The sequence below is a fragment of the Malus domestica genome, chromosome 07 (genome assembly GCF_042453785.1).
Source record: "Malus domestica chromosome 07, GDT2T_hap1".
Lineage (NCBI taxonomy): Eukaryota > Viridiplantae > Streptophyta > Magnoliopsida > Rosales > Rosaceae > Malus > Malus domestica.
Window position 1 is genome coordinate 23141511 of NC_091667.1, and position 20613 is coordinate 23162123.

Sequence of the window (20613 nt, forward strand, 5' to 3'; positions counted from 1 at the left end):
AGCCTCCACGCAAGTTTAGCATGCCACATTTCACATATTTCAAAGGAGATGGAGATCCGGAAAGACACTTGAAGCAGTACTGAAGCACGATGGTATTTTATCGGAACAACGATGCTCTTATGTGCAAGATATTTGCCATCACTTTGTAAGGCGAGGCGCAAGATTGGTTTCACACCCTACCGCCACGAACCATCTAGAGTTTTGATGATATTTCCTTGGTTTTCACCAATGAATACTCATCTTACGGCTTGATCAAGAAGAAGTTCGATCATTTGTTCAATGTGAAGAAGAATCCAAATGAGTTACTCCATGACTACATGAAGAGGTTCAATGTAGAAAAAGGCGAAGATAGTTGAATACGACAACTCAATAGCAAGAGCAGCCTTTCAAAAGGATTCCCAGTAGATCACCCCATGTTTGGAGAGTTGATCATGAAAGAAAACCTAACTCTGGCAGACTCATTCGCTCTAGCAGAGAAGCATGCACTTTGGGATGAGGCTCGAGGAACAGACCAAGTGCCTGAGTAACCTCGAAAAGAGTTGGTAGTGGCTCAAAAGAATGAGGACGGGAAGTAGTACATCAAAAGCAGGCAGGAGACTAAACGCAGTGATCAACCCACGACTAAAAAGAGCTTGGCATCCAAGAACTACGAAAAGTTCTCGATCCTGATTCACCAAATCCTTCGTGACATCAAGAGCGAGCCATGGTTCAAGCTGCCGAAACAATCAAAGAGAGACACTTCCAAGTTGGATCACACCAAGTACTGCGTATTCTATCGAGGTCCCGGTCACACAACTGACGACTATTACACTTGGAAGAATTACTTAGAGAAGTTCGTGAAGGAAGGCAAGGTCGATAAATACTTGGACAAGCTGGCTACGCAGCCTAGAAGGAATGCAGATGCCAATGAAGAGCCACCCAACAAGACGATTCAGATTAACGACATATTCGTAGAATCTGAGCACTTAGGGTCCACCAACAATTCAAAGGAGATGAAGATCCAGCAGGCTCTACTAGTCTCGCAAGTCCAGACAGTTAACACCCAACTTGAACCCATTGTTGGATTCACCGAGCAAGATGCCGAATACGTTGATTTCCAGCATGATGACGCGCTAGTGGTATCTGTCTAACTGGCTCATGCTATAGTCGACAGAATGATGGTTGACAATGGAAGTGCAGTTAACCTACTTCAACTCTCAGTAATTCAGAAGATGGGCCTGGAAAGCACAATTATACGCCGAGCGGAGGTACTCACCGGATTCAATGGACACGCCTTGACTGCATCAGCCACATCATACTTAATGTGAAAACACTGCCAATTGTCTCAAAGTAGACGTTCAAGATAGTAAGTGAAATGTCTCTCTACAATAGGATTTTAAGGCGACCTTAGCTGATAAAGCTGGACGCCGTCACTTCCGTCAAGTATCAAAAGATTCGATTATGCATCCCAGGAGAAGAAGTTAGAGAAATCAAGTATGACTAGGCCGCATCTTGATGATGCACTGTGCAAGTATTGAAAGAATCAAAGAAGAAGACCTTTACCCCCGTAGAGGTTATTGAGGTCCGATGGGACGATAGAGCTACCAAATAGCAATTATAGCAAACAGATCAAGAAGATGGTGTCCAAACTAATGCGCCAGCAGACGAGACGGGATGGAAACCCGAAGAGGATGCCGAGCACATCATTCTTGATCCTCAGCAGCCGGAAAATATTGCAAGTATTGGCTTACGTTTAAGCCCGAAGGAAAAATAAGAACTCACGGTTTTCCTTAGGGAAAATTATGACATATTTGTGTGGTCACCTTCCGACATGCCCAACATCGACCCCAAGATAGCTTACCATAAACTGCACATTGACCCTACTGCCAAACCGATGATCCAAAAAAGAAGGCATTTTACACCCGAACAAGTGACGATCTTCGAAGTGGAAATTGACAAGCTACTCGAAGATGGATTCATAGAAGAGGTAGCACACTAAGCATGGCTTGCCAACGTCGTGTTAGTAAAGAAGAAAGAGAAGGGCAAATTGAAGGTTTGTGTAGACTGCACTGACCTCAACAAAGCATGCCCAATGGATCCTTATCCACTTCCCCAAATCAATTTATTAGTAGATTCAACTTCTAGGAACCAGCTGCTCAGTTTCTTGGACATATACTCTGGCTACAATCAAATAGCCATGTACGAGCCCGACGAGGAGAAAACCGCGTTCTTGATCTAGTGAGGCACCTATTGCTACAAGGTCATGCCCTTTGGCCTCAAGAACGCAAGAGCCACTTACCAAAGGTTGGTAAACATGATGTTCAAGAAGCAAATTGGAGTAACCATAGAGGTCTATGTCGACAACATCATGGTAAAAGGCAAGTAGCGATAAGACCACATTGGCAACTTGGTGGAAACTTTGACATCCTTAGAAAGTACAAGATGAAGCTCAATCCCACCAAATGCACATTTGAAGTATCTTCAGGTAGATTCTTAGGGTACCTAGTAACCCAACGAGGAATTGAAGCACATCCCAAGTAAATCCAAGCGATCCTATAGATGAAATCTCCAACTACCTTAAAGGAGATCCAAAGCTTAACTGGACGAGCAGTCGCCCTTAACTGCTTTCTCTCGCGGTCCATCGATCGATGCAAGCCCTTTTTCAAGGCCATCAAGAGAGCACAACGAGACAAATGGGATAATGAGTGCAAAAAGAATTTCCAAGACCTGAAGAAGTATCTGACATCACCTCCATTACTATCCAAGCCGGAAGCAGCAGAAGACTTATACATCTACTTGTCAGTCTTAGAAGTAGTAGTTACCTTTGCCCTCATACAAAAAGACCTGGGGGCCCAACTGTCGACATTCTACACTTCTAAAGCTTTTCTGATGTGGAAACTATATATCAAAAGACCGAGAAATTAATTTTGGCGCTAGTTGTTACGGCTAAGAAGTTTAGACCATATTTTCAAGCTCATATAGTCATCATCATGACTCAATATCCTCTACCATCAATCCTACATGGTCCGGACATTTCTCAACGAGTGATGAAATGGGCGTTGGAACTTGGCCAAGACAAAATAGTTTTTCGACCTTGCACGGCAATAAAGGCATAAGCCTTGGCGGACTTCATAACGAAATTTACGCCTAGCCTAAGCGACGTAACAGAGCGGCCCAATGACGCCCTGAAGGCAGCTGAGCACACCTTAGCCACGCCTTCTCTACCCGATGAAGACTTTTGGCATTTGCATATCGACGATGCATCCAACTACAAAGACTCAGGAGCATGCGTGGTCCTTGTCACCCTAGATGGTTCGATGCTGGAGCAGGCGATCACTTTAGGCTTTAAAGAATCCAACAACGAAGTGGAGTACGAGGCCTTACTAGCAGGCCTCCAAATGGCAAAAGAATTGACGGTGAAAAAGCTCACAATTCATTCTGATTCCCAACTAATCACCAGCCAGAATATTGGGGAGTACACGGAAAAACGTCCAAGGATTGCGCAATACTTAGAGAAGGTACACAAGCAACTTGAGGCATTTCAGACTTACACCCTCACTTAAGTGTCGCGGGTAGACAACGCCCATATAGACGCGTTAGTCGGCTTAGGCTCCGCCCTCGACCACCAACTCAAACGCTATATTCTGATGCAATATCTAGACAAGCCAAGCATAGAGGCAGAGTCAGTAGCCGAAGTGTCACAGGTTAGTACAACTCCTAATTGGTGAAGTTATATTATAAACTACTTGGTCAATGACACACTCCCCATGGAAAGGTACAGAAAGGTTGGAGTCTAGAAAGCTCCAAATAAAGGTAGCATGCTACTACATGTGGAATGACATCGTCGTCCGAAGATCCTACACTGGACCACATCTCCGCTGCTTAGCGCGTCATGACTACCTAAAGGTCCTAAGCTCAATCCACGAAGGTGTTTGTGGAAATCACTCATGAGGCCGATCTTTAGCTCAGAAGACTCTTAACGCGGGCTACTACTGGCCTACCATGCATCGAGATACTAAGGAATTAGTATAAAAGTGCGATCGCTGTAAACGCTACAAGCCGGTACCAACACTGCCTGCCAGCGAACTACACCAACAGATGAGTCATTGGCTGTTCATGCAGTGGGCAATCAACTTGGTAGGACCAATGCCACTCGCTACTTAGGCCAGAGGCATGGTGATTGTGGCAACTGATTACTTTACCAAATGGGTATAAGTAGAGCCCATGACAACCACAACTTAGATGGACATAAAACGCTTCACATGGAGGAACATCATTTGCTAATTTGGCACCCTTCAATCCATTATCACAGATAACGGCCCGCAATTCGTGGGCAAAGATTTGGCGAAGTTCTTCCAAAAGTATGGCATTAAGCAGCACATGTCCACGCCAAGATATCCTGAAGGCAATGGGCAAGCTGAAGCATCCAACAAGATGATTCTCGACCGCCTTAAGAAGTCTCTATTCGACAAGAAGGGAAAATGCCTAGAGCAACTCCCCAGATGGCTATGGGTGTATCACACCTCTACACGACGAGCCACCGGTGAGACTCATTTCTTTTTGGCATTTGGTGCAGAAGCAATCATTCATCCCAATGTCATCGCGCCAAGCATCAGCACTCTACTGCCAAACATTAAGTAGAACAACAAAGAGATGGCTACAAACTTAGATTTGGTAGAGAAGAAGTGCAAACAGACCATTACCCGCCTCGTAGCCTACCAACAGCAGCTCCTCTCCAGCTACAACAAAAGGGCCAAGATCCGGCAGTTCCAACCTGGAGATTTAATCCTAGAAAAGCCTTTATCACTACCTGTAGAGAAGGCTCCAAAAAGATAGATTATATCTGGGAAGGTCCATACAAGATCAGCAGAGTAGATGGTAAGGTAATTACACCCTCACCACCATGAACTGCAAAGAGATCGAAAAACAGTGGAACACCTACAATATGAAGAAGTACCATGTGTGACCTCCCGTTACTTCAAAGCCCAAAGAACTCAAACAGCTCAACGGGCACCACCTCGCAAGCCGAGGATTATCCGATTATCCAGTTATTATGCAGTCTCTACTTTACAGCTAAGTTTTAGTTCGTTTCACTCGTTTTTCAATGAGGAATTCAGAACTAATTTACAACTTGGCTCGACTACATGTTTACAACAACTGATCACTCATGCACTTTAAAAGAAGACCGCGTATTTCTTAGAGACTTATCACAGGAATTGCACCCCTAGAAGGACCAACCATGGTCTCCAGTGCAAGAGGGTAAACCAATTCCTCGACACCCATATGGGTTTGCTCTCCAAAGTGGGAGGATAAACTCTACACTCCGAATATCCAAACGTGGATGAACCAGGCTGCCCCAGTATAATTAGCTGCACAATGGCTTGCGCTAGGATTTCTAGAAGTAGCCATAATGGTCTTTTTCAAGAGTTAGCTAACTGAAGGATTTTGGGTCTCTTGGCTTAATATGCGGGGAACCGGGCCCCATAGACCGATGGGGCACGTTACGCAGTACGCCTTATGAACGACTGCCATGGAACTTTAAAGCTGCTACTGAGTGCACTAAGGTAGCCTACGGTTTCCAGAAGACTGCCTACGGCTTGGTTCTTTGAGCAGTAAGCCACTCTAAACTTATACAACTGCACGTTTTTGTGAAAAGTTAAACAAGTTAGCGCATATATACAAAGTTTCATCCATTGCCAATATGCTACACAATCGATGGGCTTTATTTTTGCCAAAGCGCGGAACGACCTACACTAAGTCCTAAAGTGTTCTGATACTTGCTACGCAATCTACGAAATTAGAGAAAGCCAAAGTTAACAGCCAAGTGGTCACACAGACTCATCTACTTCTGTAAGTAAGACGTCCAGCTGCCGACCATATGGCTAACAACTTTGAAAAGTTCTACACCAACACTTACGACAGCACAGGCTATGCGGGCCTATCTACTTATAGAAAAGTAACACGCCTGCTACTGGTTTATAAAGTCTAAGGTTAGGGTATAAACAAAAGAAGCAAAGATGGAGAAAGGCGAATGAAGCAAGTTTATTAAATTTCCTAGTAAAATTGATAAACGACTAGAAAAAACCGAAAAGTTTAAGCAAAGCAAAAAGCAACAAGGAAAATAAAGAAAATCCTAAAGACTACCTAGAATACTACTTTTCAGCAGCTTAGAGGCTCCACGACTACTTGGTCGCCACACCTTTCGCAACTACAGCACCCTCAACAACGGTACCATTCGACACTTCACCCCCAGTTGCTCTAGCCTAGGCATCAGCTTTTCCGACTACTTCACCAATGGAAGCCTAGAAAGTAAAGGCGAGTAAGTCTTCAAGAGAAATAGAGAAAGTCTCGAAGACTTTACCAGCAAACTCAAAGTCAGATGGCCTCCTAAAAAAATGGTCTACATAACCCAACTTGTAGAAATCGGCTTTTTGAGTAAGCAAAGCCTCGAACCTAGCCTTCTCACCTTTTAACTAGTTATTCTTCTTGAGCAGACAAGCACTGACCCGCTGCAGCTCATCCACTTCCTTTTTAAGACTGTCGTTGATCTTCAAAGCACCTTGGAGTTCTAACACTTGAGGTTCGAGTTTATCAACGATCAGTTTTTCATCTTTTGTGTAAGCAGTAGAGGGGAACTCAGAGACGACACGCTCAAGGTCTTGAATCTGAGGTATGTAACTGCTGATCTTCTTCTCTGCACTTTCATACTTAACTTGGATCACGTCAAGTCTAGTCTTCACGTCCACGATCTTCTGGCGAGCGATCTCAAGCTGCAGAGAAGTGGGGGCAGAGATATTAAACCTCTTCAAAGTGGCAAGCTTAGATTCCAACTTCTTGACTTTATCAACCTGGAAGTAAGCTTCGGCTGCCATAGTCCTTGCCACCTCCTTGGCAACCTTGGTGTCCTCTTGATCAAGGAGCATAGACTCAGCTGCTAGAATCACCGTTTTCTGTATCATAGTCGACATAGCAGTCTTCCTATACTCGGTCGTATGCTTCGTAAAGGAACTTGGGCCAACAACCTCTTTGACCCCATCAACAAACTTGGCACAACCTTATTCTTCTCAGCAGGCGAATCAATCCCAGCAGTGAGGGGATATGGTTTTGGCGCCACTTTGGCAAGAAAGTCCACCTTATCACTCTTCATGGTAGCAAATCTTTCCGAAGGTGAACTAGACTTAGCCCTCGACGGACGTTTAGCCATAAATTTTGCACTGGGGGCACGTTAGGGTTTCTACGCTAAGCAATCCTATCGGCAATTGAACCAGCCACCTTTGGAACGATAGATGTCACTGGCACAGATCTAGCAGCCTCATCTTTCTCCCCCTTAAAGGAAGTTAAGTCAATTATGAGCCGGTGAAGTCTTTGGCTTTTTCTCAGCTGGCATCTCATGAGCAAGTGGGGAAGATCTCTTCTTTCCACCTTCATGCGTGGCAGGCTTAACTACAGTGATCGGATAAGCCAACGCCTCAACCTTGATTCATTTTATCTCATCTCTCGGGGGCAACCCACCTTTTTCCCGACGAAGAGAATTAAGCAGCCAACGCCACTCACGGTACTCAAAAGGGATACCTAGGGCAATGTGCACCTTCTTCATATCCGGAGAAGTTTTAGAAGTCGAGCCAAATTCCAAATCTACAAGAGCACCAGAAGATAATCAATAAATCAGATAGCAACTTAGTATAAGTACAAAACAACCAAGAGATTAAGTAGTCTACTTACCAAAGATGAAAACCGTCGGATCACGCAACTCAGGGAGGAATCAAACTCCCACTCTCCACTTATGTCCAAAGTCTTTCTGGCCCAATCATGATCTCCCTTGCTTGAATGTCGAAGAGCCTATGATGGGATCACAACTGCCCAACTCCCTCAATGTGGCCTACATAAAAAAAGTACCAAAATTCATTGACAGTCAATTCTAAGTCGAAAAATTGCCTTAGATTGAAAAACCCCACCATCGTACAAACCGCATTCGGGGAACATTGAGTAGGGGCACACTTCATGAAGCAGAGCACCTCTTGGAAGAAACGCAGCATGGGAAAAGTAAATCCCAACACGAAGTAATAAGGATTTAACTTGACGGCTCTCCGAGCCCCACTAGATGGCTCACGGCTACTGCCCTTCTTAACATGCTTCACATGTACCCCTGACGGAATGGCATGCCTACATGCCTCAAGGAAGTCCCTAAATGAGTCATCGAAGCTAATTTTGAAGTGAGCAGCCTTGAAGTAGCCCACCTTACTCAAAGACCCGCCTTGACGATACAATGGCGGGACACCGTCATTATTCTTGTGGCTTAAAGAAGACATGCTTGAAGAAATTCTACAAAGGCACAAGGAAAATTCGTTAGACAGCTGGACGCATAAAAAAAGGGAAGGAATCAGTCGGCACAAGCAGGCCAAGCCCAAAGGCCCAAGGCCTTTCTTTTTTTCTTTCTCTCAAGTGCACAGGCTCGAACCCAATAGTAGAAAAGAAAAAAAAAAAAAAAAAGCTCACGGCCCAAGCCGCAGAAGCCCATCAACTGCACCAGGCCCCAATACTTGGCCTAAAACCCTCTCGGCCTGCAGGCCTCACAACCCAAACCAAATGGAAGATGGTTAATTCCCTGCGCTTTCTCTTTCTCCCTTTCTCATATGGGCCAAGGCCTAAACCTAACTCACCAGACTAGCCTGCACCAGGCCCAACTCAGCGCCCTTGTCCCTGGCCCAGCCAACCATCGCCGGGCTAAACAACCCCATGATAAGCCATGCCGTGGCCTTCTCCAACCAATTTTCACACATCCTTGACCCTTGTCGAGCCAAATTTCAAGCCCCGAGGCTCCCAAAAATTATGAAGACAGGGAAAAATTAATTTTTTCTTACCTTGGTGCGGCATGAAGACGAAGAAAGCAATGAAAGATGGTCCTTTGCACAGGCAAATGTAGAAGATTGCTAGGGGAGGGGGAACAAATATCCTCTAGCTTTCTCTCTCTTGTAGGGTAGAATAAATTGCTCTCTAAAGTTGATTTAATAATCTACTTAAGGTAGACTTAAATAGAATTTAGAAGTAATTTATTTCCCTTTTCTAAAAGGACCTAATTTCCAATTAAAGAGGGAATCCACATCAAAACAGGAAACAAACCTATGTTTCCTAAAGCAAGATCTCTACACCTGCTACCTTTTTTTGCGAGCAGCCCAACATGTGTAAGGGCATTTGTGGAGCAAAAAATAATCAAGAAAAATATGGAGGCGACACGTGGATTTTTGGATAAAAAGATGAAATTACCCTCAAGGCATACCTCACGCACAAGCAGTGGATAATAACAGCTCAATCAAGGTCAAAGGTGGTGAAAATAGGTATTTATTCAAAACCTTTTTCATCAATCCTCATCAAATCCTCCATACAAGGTAACCCCAATTATTCTTTCAAATTAGGATTGATTACCAAAGTTACTTGATTAATTTTCTAATTGATTGCAAGATATTATTTTGACATAATATCTTGCAATTAGAGCTAAAAAACCACCATAAGTGGCTGGACCCCTTTTCTTCAAAGAGGGCCGGCCACACTCCTATAAATAGCCCTCATTTCTCCATAAAAACCTAAGTCCAATTTTCTTCTAAAATTCTCCAAATTTCTCTAAATACTTTTCCCTCAAATTCTAACTTTGGCAGCAGAGGTTCTTCAGCCAAAGCTCCCCCCCTCCCCAAATTTATTGTGGGTGCGTGAGACTTTTAACCTTAACCCAATGTATTAATTGTTTTGCAGATGCATTTTCGTCTAAAAAAAAGAATGTGGAAATTTGCATCCACACATGTAACAGAGATTTGAGATTATCCATAAATTAGACTGTTATTAGGTTTTGTAAGTTGCAATCCCTTCCCTTCCCTAACATCCACTCGACTTGCAAGAATTGGGGCGGATATCTCATTCCGGTCGACATTCAATACTTTGTTTGGTCACGTATCCCAGTCCTACTGTACAGTTCATTCATTGGGTGTGTTTGGGTTAATTTGTATTCCCACATTGCATTGTGTCAATGATTTGGTCAAGGTGACTAAAAATTCAAATTTGTGATCCGTGTTGGAAATTATATTATTATATGATATTAAAATTTCTAATATTGAATGAAAAATTGTTGTTGTTATTATATGTCAATAAGTGAAAACGATTTGGTTGTTTTGAATAGGTGCCAGTTTTTGTCAAGCGGTGGCACTTCACAAAGGTTGCAACCTATGTGTAACCTTGATTGAAAACTTATACTTGTATTTAAAGGTGTCATATGATTTAAGGACAATAGACACATAAGTTCTCAGAAGGTGAATTGAGTTTTATATAAACTCAAGCACTCCGATCGTAGAAAAATAACTAAATAGAGAATTAGTGAGTCAACTCTTATTCTTGAGAAATAGGGTTTCTTCATTCTATTTCTCTCTTCGTTTGTCAAACTCCAAGTCGTGTTTTCAGAGTACAGGATATATAAAGTTCGGCAGAGTCCGAAGATTGCGGTGCTTCAACTTCGGATTATAGATTGTTGAATCTTGGGAGACACACGTCTACCGAACTACAAGCACAAGGGTATGGGCAAAATTCTGTCTTTAGGAGACATTGCATTTATGCAAGTATCAATTTCCAAGTTTGTTAGTTTTTCTAAATTTCTCCCTAATTGTTTATATTAATCTTATACATAATTAATGTTGTGATCTTTTTTATGGTTATTATCATTAGAATTCTTGTGTTATTTTCAAATTTTCTAATATTGCTCCAACAACTTGTCCCGTCTCTAACAATATGATTTATTACAATATAATTAATTAATAAGTTCATTTTTTATGACTGTTTACAAAAAACACAGGTCTTCGCAAAGTCGTAAGACGATGTTTGTTAAAAAAAGGCCATCCTTGCTCACACTACGTCGTCTTTGTGCATGTGTCATGCTAACGTGTTCGTATCGTTGTTTCACACTAGCGCTTTGATATGTATAGGTTTAGCTATTCTGTCTTTATGTATATTTATTTGGATGGTCGTAGCAGGAAATGAGAGCTATTTTATAAAGGATAAATTAGGTTCTCATCCCTTATTTTTCTTTCTCATTAATAGAAACTTTTTTCATTTTTCATTTTTTATCAAGGTTAGGCGATTATTTTAATTTTAATTAAATTTATTATGTAGCATATAAATACATGTCTGCTTATACTTTAAAAAATATATATAATTGTATTAGAATATATAAATTGTAAAATAAATTGACATATAGATTATAAAGTATTTGAACATATTGAAAACACGATGAACAAATCTCTTATACTTTCTTGAAAAATCAAATAAATAATCAAAGTTATTTATTTTTTGTCTGAATGAGACTTGCGATCTATGCGGGCTCCTATGCTGGTTTAGGAGGGTTAGCCAAGTCTATGTGTTATTTTTTTAATTTTCAAATGCCTAAGGATTAATTGCAGTGGCGACCAACCACCTAGCACTTAGGTTGCACTAGACTCGAATTTTTAGAACAATGACATCAAAAATTTACACAAATTTTTATTTCATTCGATGCAAACGCATGCCATATAAATTTTCTCTAACTTGACCCGTGGATCAATGAATAGTCCAAAATTTTGTTTCATTAGACCGTAAATCCGTGCCATATAAAATTTGTCTCCAACTTGACCCGTGGATCAATAAATAGTCCAACTCCAACTTGCCGATAAACCAAAGCCAACCCATCTGCAACACAAACCCGAACACAAAAACCACACCATGTGGAGAAATTTTTAGTTGTGATGAGAATACTGATGGTACATTACATGTTTTTATGTAAGTGATAAAATTTTTTAATTTTTAAGTTATTAACCTTTTAACACACATAACCTACAATTTATATAGGGACACGTGGTGTACTACCTCATGTGACGGTCACACTGAAAAAATCTTTCCACCATGAGCATTGTTCTACCCTCCCCCACCACCACCATGCCAACCCCTCACCCCCAAACCACCTCCGATGAGCCCCGTCCGCCTCTCTGTCGCCGCCAAGTCTCAGCCTCGATCCCAAGACCTCGGAGGCTTAGGCCGATCGGTCATTACAAAACTCAAATCCAATCCCAACCCAAAATTACAAGGAAACCAAAAGCAAGATGAAGAGGGTAAGAAGGTAATTAGCGGGGGCGAATGTGCTTTTTGCCATGCAGAGAGCTGCGGCCAAGAAAAACGGACAGAGCGGTAAGAAAAGAATAAGGGAAAGGTGTCGCCGTCGTCATCGTCATCATCCTATGCGGGCAGTCACAGGGAAGAGGAGGGTGTGGACGAGTATGGTCGCGTGAGGCCCTTGTGTGTGAAAAGGGAGTGGGGTAGTAAGTTGGATGAGTTGGGAAAACGCCTTCAAGAGCTTTCTTCCATGGCCATTTGACGCTGGATTTTTGCCCACCTATGTATTCCTAAATTTCCAAGAGTGAATAATATAATATTTTTGATAAATTATTAAATATGGACCTTTTGTGACAGTCTTTGCATTTTTAGTTGTTAACGTTTATTTATTTTAATGCACAAAAAATCGAACATGTGTGGTCCAGTTTGGTTTGATTTGATTTGGTTTAGACTTCAACGACATTTAGAATCAAGGTGATACGTTGTTTAGATTAGGTTGGTTCAAGCCTCAAAATTGTGGCATAACTAAATCCAATTAATCAATTTGGTGACTATTGACTAGTTTGGTTCAGTCATTTCCCTTGGTGTAAGCAATTAATTAAAAATCATATATGTATATCTAAGTTAGGCTGGTTTGTCACATCCCAGTCCGGGCCCCGACCACTTCACCGTAGTACGATAACTTCAGAGTTCCGATAGAATCGGAAGCTAGTGAGCTCCCAAAATGCCTTGTGCTAGGTAAATATGAGAATATACATATAAGGCTTAGAGGATCCACACCCCTGGGCGATGTGAGATGTTACAATCCATCCCCCTTAGGCGCCTGATGTCCTCGTCGGCACACTTCCGGCCAGTGATTGGTTCTGATACCATTCTATCACATCCCGGCCTAGGCTCCCACCACTTCACCGTAGCACGATATTGTCCGCTTTGGGTTCCGACCACACCCTCATAGTTTTGTTTTTGGGAACTCACACGAGAACTTCCCAGTGGGTCACCCATCCTGGGAATGCTCTTGCGCAAACTCGCTTAACTTCGGACTTCCGATGGAACCCGAAGCTAGTGAGCTCCTAAAAGGTCTTGTGCTAGGTAGAGATGAAAAAATATATATAAAGCTTAAAGGATCCACACCCCTGAACGATGTGAGATGTTACATAGTCAACCAGCATTGTGTATAGCTTTTTACACAAGTTGGAATACACATGTTTGTAACTTAAAGGAATTTAGAAGATAGTCTACTATATATATATATATATATATATATAAATTCGACTGAAATTAATCATGGTGTTTTTTTTTTAACCAACGAATAGGATAATTATACTAAATTTATCTAAACCATGGGAGGAGAATTCGAACTTGGGTGTATAAAGTAGAGCACACTGCTCTAACTAACTTGACTAAAACAAATATGTAGACCTATCATGTTAGTTTATTTTGAGCGGATTAAACAATTCAATATATTTTTTTCACCTTTAAAGTGATCATTGCGACAACAGAAGTTCATATTTTTTTTAGTGGTAATCCAACGATATATTTATATGTTAATTATTAAATTCATAAGTTCATATTCCATTGAGAGAAGTCCACCGTCGTAGTTGCCATGATAAAAGTAATATGGTGGGGGAAGTGCCGGGTTCAATTATTTGGCTTGTTGTTTAGTCTTTCTTTGATTGAATTAGATTAATTGGTGTAGTAAACCTCTTTCTTTTTTTTTTTTGGCTGCGTCGCAATTAAGCTTGTTTCTTACTTGTTCATCACACTCATTCCTCAATAGTTTATTTTTGTTGTGTTGCTTAATCCTTTAACTTTGCCTATATTCAAACTTTTTGGGTAAAGGTTATCGATAAACATTGCATAACTTGGTTAACTTTGCCTATATTCAAAATTTTTGGGTAATGGTTATCGATAAACATTGCATAACTTGGTTGGTCTTTCTTTACCGAGGAAAGAATGTAAGATTTGGCACTGGGTTTTCCTTTAGATGGGACTTTTTTCAAACATTAAGAAACGTGCACTTCTCACTCTTAGAAATAATATACAATTGTTACGCATCGGAAAATTATGTGATCATAATAGGATTTTACTTTGAGAAATGATTGTTGGATTGATTGGTGGTTCTTTTTAAATTTCATCGAGTCATTTTGAGATAGAACTCCATAGGTAGTGCTATTCACTTCTATTTTTATTTTTCACACCTTCCTCAATTTTTTTACGTATCGAATAAATTGAAAAAGATCAACGTCAAAAAATTAACAAGGGTATGTAAAAAGTAAAAATAAATATATGAATATCACTTACGTAAATCTGTTAGACCTGACCATCTCGTAATGAACCACCGTAATTAAATTAAAGTAAATAGATGTGCAGTTTTTTTTTTTTTAATTTTTTTTTATTTTTATCTTGACTCTCGAGAAGAGTAGAAATAGTAGGGCCCCGACACTCGGCTCCTAAGATATTGGGGGTACGAAACAAAGTGTAAAGGAAAATGTGATGCTTCATTTATATGTCGATAAATCTGGATTACTCGATTCTATGGGACATCTATGATTTGGTTTCTTGTAAGAAAGTTTGTGTTTGTCCAATCAAATTGTGTATGCATTTTTAAGGTTAATATGAACTTCATTAATAGAAGTAAATATTACACAAATAGCAACCTAAGAGCTCGATAACTTGACATGGTAAGAGATGATATGTAACTTTTCAGCGAAAGAAAGCATACATCACAATTTCCACAGATCCAATGTAAGAGGCAACATAAAGATACCAAAAAAATAACTACAACATGACCTAAGATTACATAACCACTCCAATCCCAAATCATGCTCAAATCCGAAACCTAACCACATAAAAACCAAAGAGAAGATACCAACATCTAGGCAAGCCCCAAATAAACCATCGAGCCAACTGAGCAAATAAAATCATATGTTATCTTCACCAACCAGTGACCAGCAAGAGCTAGCGAAGCCAACAACCATGTGAGCAGTACTGTAGAAGAAGGTTGTACAAAGACTCAAACAGAAGCCAAGGGAACGGTTTTGCACACCTTCCCTTGAATGAACGATAAATCGCTTTCATAGTGTGTGGTGAAGATGAGTTTCAAATTATACTTCACAACATAAAGTAAAAACACAGAAGGGCACTAGAAGAAAAAATGTCATCTACCACGGTAGATGTCCGTTGTAGATCGAAATCCACCACGGACACACTGCCCGTTAGTATTAAGGATGTGGTAAAAAGTTTAAACTTTTACCACGGCCAAAGCACGTTATCAATTAAATAATAATCACGGACTTAGCCCGCAATGAATTCGAATCTAACACCACACACTAAAACCGTTGTGGACCATTAATTAACCACTGCTAATGTCCATTATAAAAAAATTTCTAAAAATTAAAAAAAAAATTATTTAAAAACAATATATAAATTTTGATAAAAAAAAAACAATATATAAAAACCCACAAAATTGCAAATTTACTATAATACAATAAAATTTTAAATTATTACATGTTTAAAAAGAATTACAAGTATTACACTAAACTACAACAAAATCACCAATAAAACCAATGTGATGTCCTAAGAAATATGAAACTATCTATCAATTATGAAATACGCCTCCATTTACAAGGAAATTGTCACTTAGAAGACTTTAGTTTTCCTTGAATACCTCCAATCAAATTCCTTTCAAATTTGCAGTTGCCCACCCATGTACACACTTCAAATTTGCAGTTTCCTGTTGATGTAATAGCTGACATTGGAGTTATGGACCCTCATGAATTAGAACCACCAACCACCTTTGAGATAAAACAAGAAAAAATATATATCTTAGAAAGGAAACTCATGTCTCAACTCAAGGACATGATATACAAAAAAAATTCATCCATAAAGTCAATTCCCAAAAGGCAAACAGTCCATCATCTAAGTGAAAAAAAAATATCCTAGTACCGATTATCCCAAGGATATGCTAAACTACTGAGACTGGTAGTGGATCAAGAGGTATCAAATGCTGAACCCTGTGGATAAACTCAGCCCCAGTCCAAACTTCTGATTCCTTCTAATAAAGATATTAACAGAAATAGGCATTCATTATGTAACAACCTTATATAACCCTTTAAATAATACCTTCTAATCAAAGTCTCAATCATGGGCAGGAAAGAAGCTTAGTTATTGTTGCCTACAATCAAGCTCTTCACATTTTGTTGATCATTCATCCATTCTTATCTTTACATTTATCAAGATTTCACCCCAAAATGAATCAAGGGCAGTTTTTCTGAACATACATCAGTAGCCAATGTATTGCAAAGCCAATCCTATTTATTTTCTAAAAGCTCTAATCCCTTTTGCTTTGGATGCCCTTTTTTCAATTCCAATTCTTATTAGCAAACGTCTACTTAGTTTATGTAACCATGAATCTCCCAAGTTTACACAATTATGCTTTCCTTTTAATCTCTAAAATTTTAACAAATTCAAAACTTTTGGATCATCAAATTCTCAATCATTCAATAGCATATCAAAATTCAGAAAGCAAAATAACGAAAGGTTAAATATTTATTACACGATTTTGATCCAAACACACTCCAGGATCCAAACTTTAAACAAAATTGAAACCCTAACAATATCAACCCTGACATAATTTACATAGCATAGCGAAAACAAAGTATTTGTAGCATTGAATTACCAATTAAGCTCCGAATCCGAACCCGATCTGAACCAGGACTCAGACCTCAAGTTCCGCCACTAGATCGGTGGAGGTACAGCTTGCCGAACACATGAAGAGCCGTGATGAAGCCAATGAAGCAGAGGCTCATGACGACACCAGTTGGGGAACTAGCAGGGAGATTTAGAGCGATACTAGCAGATTGACGAAGATCGTTAAGTAAAAACTCAGAGGGCTGAGAAGCTCACCATTATTGCAGTTTTCTCAAGAAAAAAATGAAAATCAGAAGTTAGAAAGAGAGAGAGAAAAAGGAATCTTCCCAGAACAAGTATGAAGGGGAAGAAAGAACAAGGGGTAAACGAGAGGGAAATGGTGAATAGGAAAATCTGTAGATGGCTAAGAACCGGTGGGGAGTTTTCAAGTCGGCAATGGTAGGTGGGAGTCTGCCCAGAGAATAAAGAGGAAGCCATAAGAAATAGGAATTGAGAAGGATTTCACTTAAATTTTGAGAAGGGCGGGAATATTAGTAAGTTTCATAGATTTCAAATTTTGGGAAATTTGTAATCCCGCTTTCTGATTTTTTGTTTAATAATGTGTGTAATTCTACCACACTTAATGATCGTGGTAGATAAAAAGAATCCAGAGTGGTTACGAACTATATACCACGTTGAAGGCCCGTGGTGGTTTAATATTTTTACAACATGTTGACTAAGTTCGTGGTATTAGATTATTTTATCATAACGGGTCATTATTTGCACGTTGTAAAATATTATTATCCACGACGTGCTCACTAAGCCCGTGATAAATATTCACTTTTTATCACGCGCACCTAAAGTCCGTGGTAGAATTGTCGTGGTAGATGAGCTGCTGTGTTCTAGTGGGGAACCTGGTGTTATGGGAGAAAGGGGATGGGAGAAGTTGGAGCATAAGTGTGGCGGTGACTGGAATAAGGGAAAATAACTGAGCTTAAGGCCAGGGATTTGAGATTCATTTCGGTAGATCCAAAAATTGTGGCTTGAGAGAACAAGTCTAAGATAGCTATAGGAAAATGCAAATAGTGGGAGACATAGCCCCATTGTTGAGATTGTGCTCAGCTCCAAAACCACCGTCAATCGTGGTTTGGTGTAGCCATCGTCAACTCTCACCGATGTGGAGAGAGAGAACGAGGCAGACCATAAAGGACTTTAGGGATGTAAGGATGGAAGAAGGGGAAGACGGAAGAAGATGAGGTCAAGAGAGGGAAGGGATGTGAACGCTATTAAGGAAGGGGAAAAAGGAGACGAGGCAGTAGAGGTGAATTGCACCTAATGGTACTGCTCTAAGAATTCCCACCTAGCGCCACCTAGGGCCTGCCTAGGTACTAGGCAGCTAGCTATTATCTTGATAATCTCTAAGCGTTTGAAAACTAAGAAAGACGGCTAGATTTGCTTAGGCGCCCGCCTAGACACACACTTAGGTCGCAACTCTTATTTAGATAGGAAATAGATAACTTTCATTTTGCATTTTATTTTTGCAATAAATTATAAAAGACTTGTTGAATACTTGGATGGAGACTCATTATATTATGTGTTGATGCACAAAACCGGAGGTCTTCGAACAACGTAAATCCGACCGTGAATCTGCAAAAAATGTAAATAACACAAGATGTATCGTAGTTCACCCCAAAATTTAGGCTACGTCCACACTGATTATTGTATTTATCTGAGAGGTGAGGGAGATAACCTCTGAATATGAGAGGGGATGTGAGAGGGGTGAGAAGGCTTAAGGAATGGCCTAAGAGTTGGCCTCTCCTAATTGTGAGGGTGAGGGATCATTTTGTAGAATAAGGACTCCTCACTTATTACATATTTGCCCCTTCCTTTATCACATAATTACATTTAAGTCCCCCGAGTATTTGTACGAGATCTAAATACGAGACCCTAAATATGGTATAAACAGTAGTCCCCCAAGTCTTCAGTCAAGAGAGTCTTTTGGCTGGAGACTTGAAATTCAGTCCATGTGTGGGCCGAAGTAACTAGATGTTGTCTTGAACTGATGTTCGATATGAGGTGGTGCTCAATCTGAAATGATGCTCAACTAGAAGTAGCACATGCTGCGAGGCTGCTCGGCTCGTGGCTTATGTTGCCTTGGTTGGCTCGGCTTGTGGCGATAAAGGTGAGGGAGTCCCTTTTATAAAATAAGGGTTCGCTCCTCAATACATGAATAATGGGTTAGAGTTGATGTTCGCGGCGATGCGGTTGCTTAGTAGGCGCCGATGCTCTCTAATGATGGTGAGGGAGTCCCTTTTATAGAATAAGGGCTCGCTCCTCAATACATGAATAATGGGCTAGAGTTGATGCTGCTCTAATAATGGTGAGGGAGTCCCTTTTATAAAATAAGGGCTCGCTCCTCAATACATAAATAATGGGCTAGAGTCCCCTAAGTATTTTTCATGAGGCCCAGTTAAGGCCCAATATATGGTGTATAGTGTAGTCCCCCAAGTATTTTTTATTATTACCCTCGGATGGGGTTTATACAGATGTCTTCGAGAAATAAGGAAAATAAATTACATCATACATCTGTCAAAAAAGTAAATCACATCATTCTGGTGGGATGTTTATTCCTTGCTTTTGCAGTATGGGTGTTTATTCCTCGCTTTTGCAGTGTCCCCATGTACTCTCGCAGAGGAAAGCCTACCTTTTGCTTTTCGCTTTTTCTCGTTTTTTTCTGCTTTCTTTTCTTTTTGTCGAATAATTTTGGTCTGCTCCCTTTTGCAGTTGGCAGACAAGGAATGATGATAGGATTAATAAAAGGAGAATCTTATCTCCGCTTTTGCTTTTCCCGTGGTATTCGCAGGAGATGGGATATGGGTCGGCGACTGAATACAAAAACTTCTTGAGTAATTGTAGATCTTTCTGCAACTCCGGTGTCATGGTTGGTGCAGGAAAAGCCACTGGAGCTTTCAGACTCGTTGACGTTGCCACTCCAGCTCTGTAGCTACATATGGTATAAACATTATGGTTCCCATGTTTTCAATATGTTCTAATACTTTCTAATCTATATGTTATTCTATCTTGTCAATTGATGTATATCAATACAACTATGTACTTTTTTAAAGTAAAAAAGCACTTATTTGTACAATATATAATATGATAACTTAAGGTCTCGATGTTAGTTAGATGGCACGGCCCGAGTCGACAACAAATGGTTATCCACCCACAGGGCTTTATGTTTTGTTCGGATCATGATATCGTCTCGCGTGGGGCCAAGGAGACCCACCCATCACATGACAGTACATTGTGGACCCACTCACTGGCTCTAATACCATATAGAATTATCAGAGAGACGGGCCAAATGCCCACTTTTAACAATATTGATACTGTCCTCAACTTGGTGATTATTACCTGCATCATCTGCTAGGTGTGAGATTTTATCACAAAAAGTATCGGTGTTAGTTAGAGTATGATTACCGATTAGGATATTTAAACTATTACTTTCGTTTTTCTACGACCGATGTGAGATTCAACACTATGTACTTCCAATTCAATCTCTTCCCTCATTTTACCATAAATTAGAGTAATAATAAAGTCTGTAATGAAAAAATTAACAGAGAGAAGAATATACTATATACGAGAGCATTTTGGGTTTGGTTCTTGTGATCTGAATATGATGCATCATATATAATAGGGGGATGTGATATCCACACACCCCATTTTACTTCTCACACACCTTTTTAATTTTCGGCCGTCGGATCAGATGAATTGAAGAAGATCAACGGATATAAATTATCAAGGGGTGTGTGAAAAGTAAAAATGGGTGTGTGGATAGCACACCCCATAATAGGGTCCCTTTACAGTAACTGCGTGACTCATCCA